General features: G+C 37.7%; 1 long non-coding RNA gene across 1 annotated transcript in view; it reads left to right on the forward strand.

Moving 5' to 3' along the window:
- Positions 1-3902, forward strand: part of LOC116091990 — a 10114-nt gene extending 6212 nt beyond the window's left edge. Inside the window, exons 3-4 of the long non-coding RNA XR_004119136.1 lie at positions 597-793; positions 3769-3902. This is a non-coding gene — a long non-coding RNA (uncharacterized LOC116091990). The remainder of the gene's footprint in view (positions 1-596; positions 794-3768) is intronic.
- The last annotated feature ends 3420 nt before the right edge of the window (positions 3903-7322 follow it).

The following is a 7322-nucleotide window of genomic DNA, read 5'->3' on the forward strand; positions in this document are numbered from 1 at the left end:
TGTTCATCAATTGAGAATTCTTTGTTTAGCTCTGTACCCCATTTTTTAATAGGGTTATTTGGTTCTCCAATATTTCTAAAAGGCATGAAGAAGCCATTGAAAATAGTCTACAAATAAAAGAAAATTATACTAAATAATGCTACTAAGATATTACCAATATAAACACATTGACAGGAAACTGAGTTGGTTTTAATTGTTTTAATTGTTTAATTGTTTTTAAAGCCTTTATACATTTTCTCTATTGAAACATGCTCTATATTTGAGTGTGCTGAAAAGCTTGAAAAGCTTGTGTGTCCAGCTATTCAACAACATACCATAACAAAGACAGCACAGCTCCAAGATAAAATATTATAAGCTTTTATTAAGGCAAAGCTTTTTTTCTTGTGAATTCAAAATTGCATAATTACTTGTTTTTTGTTAGAGTGGTTGTCTCTTTGAACAGCCTGGAATTAGGGTGAATGAATTTCAGGATTTTCATAAAATAGGAATCCATGAACAGCTTTAAATCTAGCTTTGTAGTAATGTCCATAATCTTTGTTGTCTCCAGATACAAAGTATACAAAATGACATGTTTGGCTTTCCTTCTCTCCATGTAGATATTAGGAGGCTTGTCTGAAATGCTAACATCCAGGAGAGGATTTTCTTCCGTTCTCTTTCCCATCAGATCTCCATGAGAATCTGATTGTAAATAAAACTAAATACATCAGAAATTGATATTTCACTGCACTTTGAAAATATAAAGAACTCATTTGAAGAAATACCATTGAAAATAAAGGTGGACAGAATTCTTAATGTAAGTAAATGTAAGTAAAGTAAGTGTTCCTTTGTTAGATCCCAAGCAGCATCGAAGATATATTTAATGATGATCAATGCATAAAGATCACCAAACAGGTAGATTTTATTCAATGCCATGTTTTCCCTATTACAACTTTTGTTATAGCATAGATCCTTTCATCCAAATTCCCATGCAGACTCAAAGAATAAAGATGAAAGATTTAGAAGCTTGAAAACTCTTGAGTTTCTAGTCAGCCAGCAAGAAGCAATTAGTCTGTAAAGATTAGCTTCTAGAGCAAGGAGGGCACGAATCATAAAGTTCAAGAGAAATATTAACATCTAAGAGTTTTGAAAACCAAGTTATATTAAGTGAAACAAAAAGAAAACATCACTCAGGCATATACAGTGGCAACTGTTTTGTTTCCCACTACACCCATTCAGAGTAGCTGCCAGCTCTTCTTACTTGCAGTGTCACCTCCTACTAGTAGGAAGTATGATTATGAAGTAACATGACTATTTTACATGCCATATATCATCTTCCTCTTAATGAGAATCCTTCCTTTGAAAGCAATCACTGCATCCTTCTGACATATGAGAAAGATCACCTGAATATTTTATTGCCATTCTATCTCTTTTTAATTCTAGTATGGTGGCAAGACACCATTTTAAAATCATTTTGTTGCTTCTTATACAAATCGTCTATTTCCCTAAGAATTATGATTGGTCATCATTTAAGAATGTTTTAGCCAAACATAACATTTATAATGTATTTTAATGTTTATAGATTTTGATTGCTTGAATGAGAACTGTCCCCCACAATCTTGGGCATTTAAACCCTCGGTCGCCAGTTTGTAGAGCTGTTTGGGGAGGTTTAAAGAGAGTGGCCTTGCTGGAGGAAGTAACCCACTAGAGGTAGACTTTGAGAGCTTAAGGCCTGTCCCTAGTTGAATTTCCCTCTGTCTCTGCTTCAGGTTTGTGGCTCACGATACAAGCTCTCAGTAACCTGCTGCTGCCACCATGCCTACCATTTCACTGCCACAACTCCTCACTATGATGGACATGTATCCCTCTGAAAATATAAGCCAAAGTAAACTCTTTTATAAGTTGCTTTGCTCATGGTGTTTTACCATGGCACGGGAAAAATAACTAGTACATAGATATGTAAGAATCTCATCAGTATGTCATTGTTTAAAATAATTTATCAAATAGCATATAGAATATTAAGTTTTCAGGATCTGGAGAGATGGTTCAGTGGTAAAGAGTACTGGCTGCTCTTCCATAGGTCGTAAGTTCAATTCCCAGCAACTACATGGTAATTCACAGCCATCTATAATGGGATCTAATGCCCTCTTCTGTCAGGAAGACATACATTAAAATATATACAAATAAAAACTCTTTTAAAATATAATATTCACATATAGATATTCTATTTAAATTATATTTCCTATGTAAACTGTCATGGGCTAAATGATGTTTATCATTTAAATGCCAAACAAAACAAGGTCACCACCATTAGGAAGTTTTCAACCTGGTAGGAGAGATCCACAGTAAACAAGTAGATATATTTAAATACATGAATGATATTGATAGGTAAGGAAACATGCTATAAAGGAAAATAGAAGAAATAAGGCAGCAGGTAAACTACAGCAGGTAGTTTGAGGTAAACTACCCCTTTTTAATATAGGAGTGTGTAAGAAGATCCTCCAATGAGACAAGAAATCCAATTACACAGGGGTATAATGTTCCTAATAGAGGAAGTAACACACTGAAGTCTCTGAGACTGAATTATACATCAGTCACTTGAGGCCAGTTTTGATTAAATAGAGCAAGGAGAAGAATAATTATTGAAACTGTAGAGTCAACCAGAAAGCATGTAGAACTCATAGACTATGTAAATGGCAATATTGTTTTGTTGTTGTTTTTCAAACTGTGGTAGACAATCCTTGGTTCCTTTGAATAGGGAAATAATAAGACCTGGTGAAAAAAATTAAAAGATAATTCTGAATTCTGGGTGGAGAATAGAGTGTAGATCACCTAGGATATTAGTGATATCATCCAAGCTCTTTAAAAAAACAAAACAGTGTGGGTGGAACGATGGCTCATAGGGTAACTGCATTTACTACACAAACATCAGGATCTAAGTTTGGAACCCAGCAACTCTAACCCCAGAAGTATGGACAGTAGAGATAGGAGGATCAATGATGATTACTGGCTGTTGTCCTAACTCCAGGTTTCCTAAGAAACCCTGTCACAAGGGAAGAAGGTGGGGGATGAGTAGAACAAAACACCCTACCTCCTCCTCTGGTCTCTCTCCACAAATGCCTTCACACAGACACATACATACACACATACACACACACACACACACACACACACACACACTCACACACACATTCACATGCACTCACACACATATACATCCAAACACAATGAGATCATAGTGGTTGCTTGCAATAAGTATGTCAATATCGAACGCCGTATGAAATGATTAGTTTTGATATAATTTAAAGGAGCATAAAATGTTAAAAGCAAATGTTTCCAAGTTTAGGTGCTAAAAATCATCTCAATTTTCTTCTTTACATGTCCCATTGGTTAAAAAAAATTATATTAATTTGGTACTATAGCAGAATGCACAATCCATAACCCAGCCTTTAAAGCCAATGTCAAATATATAGTGCCAAAAATTTGCGTCTGCTTGGACTTAAAGTTGCTGCTGCTGAAATCACAGATTGGAGTGGGGGGGTGTCCTTTCTGAGAAGTGATGGGCATTGGATCATGGCACAGGTCTAATACTGAGACAGAAAGACTTCCTTGAGAAGGTCAGACCATCAGTGAACAATTTAGCAGTAATCATAGAAGATAATCTTGGTAAGAGTGGTAAGTATCCCAAAGAGCCAGTCAGCATGCGAACTGCAGAGGTTAATGCTTCAGCACTGGGGAAGATTCAGTAACAGGAAACCTTTTCTAACAGAATCATGTTCTACTGATTTAAAGGTGCATGAGAGTGATCAGAGGTCAAAACAGGCAGTTGCTTACACAGAAAAACATGGCAGAAATCAATCTTTAGAAAATCAACAGGAAGACTTACAGCCCGTGGTCTCTCTGGTCAAGCAGCAGATTCATTGGAATCAAGACTCCCTTCATAGGAGATGATATAATTTCTTTTCTTTTTTCAAATTTTGAACTAATTTTTTTTATTGTATCTAACACAATATATATTTTTATACCAATCATAAAATGGTGGACAGGTTATTAAATGAACATAAATGGATAAAGTCTTTTTGTTTGTTTCTTTGTTTTGTTTTTAGTAGAGCTTTAAAATCTTGGCTCTTACTGTGGTACAACCCAAAATAAGATCAGTTTTAGACATTGGAGTTCATTGTAATAAGGCTGTACTTCAATGTCCCTCATATCACCAAAGGATTTTACCTCCATTGTAGCTAAGCTGAGAGTTAATAATTCTGCTGGGCCAAGGAATGAATTGTAGGCATGATTATTTGGATACACATTTCCTGCTATGGTCAAAGCTATTTGACTTGAGCGGTTGTCATCATTCTCAGCCCACAGGGAACAGTATACATTCACTTAAGAAATAGTGTGCGTATTAAGATAGTCTATCCATGACGTCCCAGGAGTTCAGACACACCCAAGATCTCAGTATCACAGGATCCCAGAATCACAGGATCACAGAGACAGCTTGACTCAGAGGAGTACTGACACAACCAGGATCAGAGGAAGGACAGGGTCCAGTCAAATTTAGCAAGGGCAGATAGCCCTAGAGATAATCAGATGGTGGGAAGCAAGCATAAGAACATAAGCAACAGAAACCAAGGTTACTTGGCATCAACAGAACTCAATTCTCTCACCATAGCAAGTCATGGACACACCACTATACTGGAAAAAGCAAGATTCAGATCTAAAATCACTTTTCATGATGATGATAGAGGACTTTAAGGAGAACATAAATAACTCCCTTAAAGAAATACTGGAGAACACAGGTAAACAGGCAGAAGCCCTTAAAGAGGAAACACAAAAATCTCTTAAAAAATTATAGGAAAACACAAGTAAACAAGTGAAGGACTTGAACAAAACCATCCAGGATCTAAAAATGGAAATAGAGACAATAAATAAATTGCAAAGGGAGACAAGCCTGGAGTTAGAAAACCTAAGAAAGAGATCAGGAGTCAAAGATGCAAGTATCACCAACAAAATACAAGAGATAGAAGAGAGAAATCTCAGAAGATACCATAGAAAATATTGACACAACAGTCAAAGAAAATGCAAAAAGCACCTAACCAAAAACATCCATAAAATCCAGGACATAATGAGAAGTCCAAACTTAAGGATAATATGTATAGAAGAGAATGAAGATTCCTAAATTAAAGGGCCAGCAAATATCTTCAACAAAATTATAGAAGAAAACTTCCCTAACCTAAAGAAAGAGATGCCCATGAACATACAAGAAGCCTACAGAAGTCCTAATTTCTTTTTTAATGATTTAATTGGATATTTTGTTTACATTTCAAATGTTATCCCCTTTTCCAGTTTCCCCTCTGCAAACTCCCCTCATGTCTCCCCTTACCCTGCTCCTGTGAGGGTGCTTCCCCACTGACACACCCACTCCTGCCTCACCACCCTAGCATTCCTCTACACTGGGGCATCAAACCCACAGGACCAAGTGCCTCCCCTCCTAAGATCCCTTCAGCTCCTTCAGGCCTTCCACAGGGGTTCAGGCCTGCTCCATTGGGGTTCCTCTGCTCAGTCAGATGGTTGATTGTGAGCATCCACATTTGTATTGGTCAGGATCTGGCAGAGCCTCTCAGGAGACAGCTGTATCTGGCTTCTGTCAGCAAGCACTTCTTGGCATCAGCAATAATGTCTGGGTTTGGTGTCTGCATGTGGGATGAATCCCCAGGTGGGGCAGTCTCTGGATTGCTTTTGTTTCAGTCTCTAGTCTACTCTTTGTCCCTGCATTTTCTTTAGACAGGAGCAATTCTGGGTTAAAATTTTGGAGATGGGTGAGTGGCCCCATCCCTCAACCAGAGGGCCATGTCTAACCTCTGGACATTGTCTCCATAGGATCTCCCTCCCCTTTGTGGGCTATTTCAGCTAATATCATCCCTGTGGGGTCCTGGGAGGCTCTTGCTTTCCTGGCATCTGGGACTTTCTGGTTGCTACCCTCAATGCCCCATCCCCCATTGCTACACACCTCTGTTCAGTTTACTGACCCTCCTCTGTATATCTCCTCTATCTCCTCCCTTATCTGATTCTGACCCCCATTTTTCCCTCCCCTCCTTTCTTCCTCCCAAGTCCTTCACACCCTCTACTTCCCTTGATTATATTGTTCCCACTTCTATGTAGGGCTGAAGCATGCACTCTTCTTTGGTCTTCCTTCCTCTTGAGCTTCCTGTGGTCCAAGCTTGGGTATTCCAAGCTCTTTGACTAATATCCACTTATCAGTGAATACATAGATATAATCAATTTATTGATAATCACAAGTTACCCTAATGATTTTATCCTTCAGTATCTTAGTATTTTGTAGGTATGTCTGCCTTATAGGGGTAGTTAACATTGAAATAAGAGTCCAAGGATGCTAAAGTGTTCATTCATTTCAAAGTCCCATTTAGGTAGCATGCTTTCTCATCTGCAATCTTTTCTCAGCTTATCATAAAGCACAAGCTGTGCACTTTTATTAGATTTTATCCTGAAATGTTGACTTGAAGTTCCTTGTTAGTGAGAATCATGTCTTGCTTATCTTTTTATCCTCAGCATATCTAATAGTTGATTCATGATAATATCCCATAGTTATGAAGAGATAAATAGATGAATGTGTATTATTCAACCTTCTGATGCAAAAATGCCTAAGAAAATCAACATATAAGGGGGGAGTTTTTATTTTGGCTTGTTGAATTAAAGGGTTTCAGTTCATCGTCACTGAGCCATATCACCTCAAGCCTATGGGGAGGCACTGCTCAGTGATAGACAACATGGAAAGTATCACAGGAAATCATCTCAGTATAGAAAAAGGAAGCTGGTTGATTATGGATGAATGGATGATGGGTGGATGGATGATGGATGGATAGATTGATTCTGGGGGGTCCCAATACCACCTTCAGGATAGCATTCCTTATGAATTAACATCCCTTCACCAGACCATACCTGCCAAAGATCCCCCCTAATAGTTCCATTAGCCATGTACCATATCTTCATTATAGGTACCTTTAGATGACATTTGAAACAAAAGAGATGGTTCAGTGGTAAAGAGTACTTCTCTTAAAGATGAGCTGGGTTCAAGTCTCAGCATCCGCATAGTGGCTCACAACTGTCTGTGCCATTAGTTTCAGTGGGATCTGCTGTCCTTTTCAGACCTCCATGGGTTCTTTCATGACTGGGGTGCACATATTTATAAGTGGGCAAAAGATTCACAAACATAAAATAAATACATTTTAAAAGAACAGTTGAAAAGAATTTAAATTGTAATAGAAGGGACAAAGCTAATACTATAAGAAATTCTACTTAGTGACATTATGAAGACATTACATTTCAAA

This window comes from Mastomys coucha, chromosome X (genome assembly GCF_008632895.1).
Source record: "Mastomys coucha isolate ucsf_1 chromosome X, UCSF_Mcou_1, whole genome shotgun sequence".
NCBI classification, from domain to species: Eukaryota; Metazoa; Chordata; class Mammalia; order Rodentia; family Muridae; genus Mastomys; species Mastomys coucha.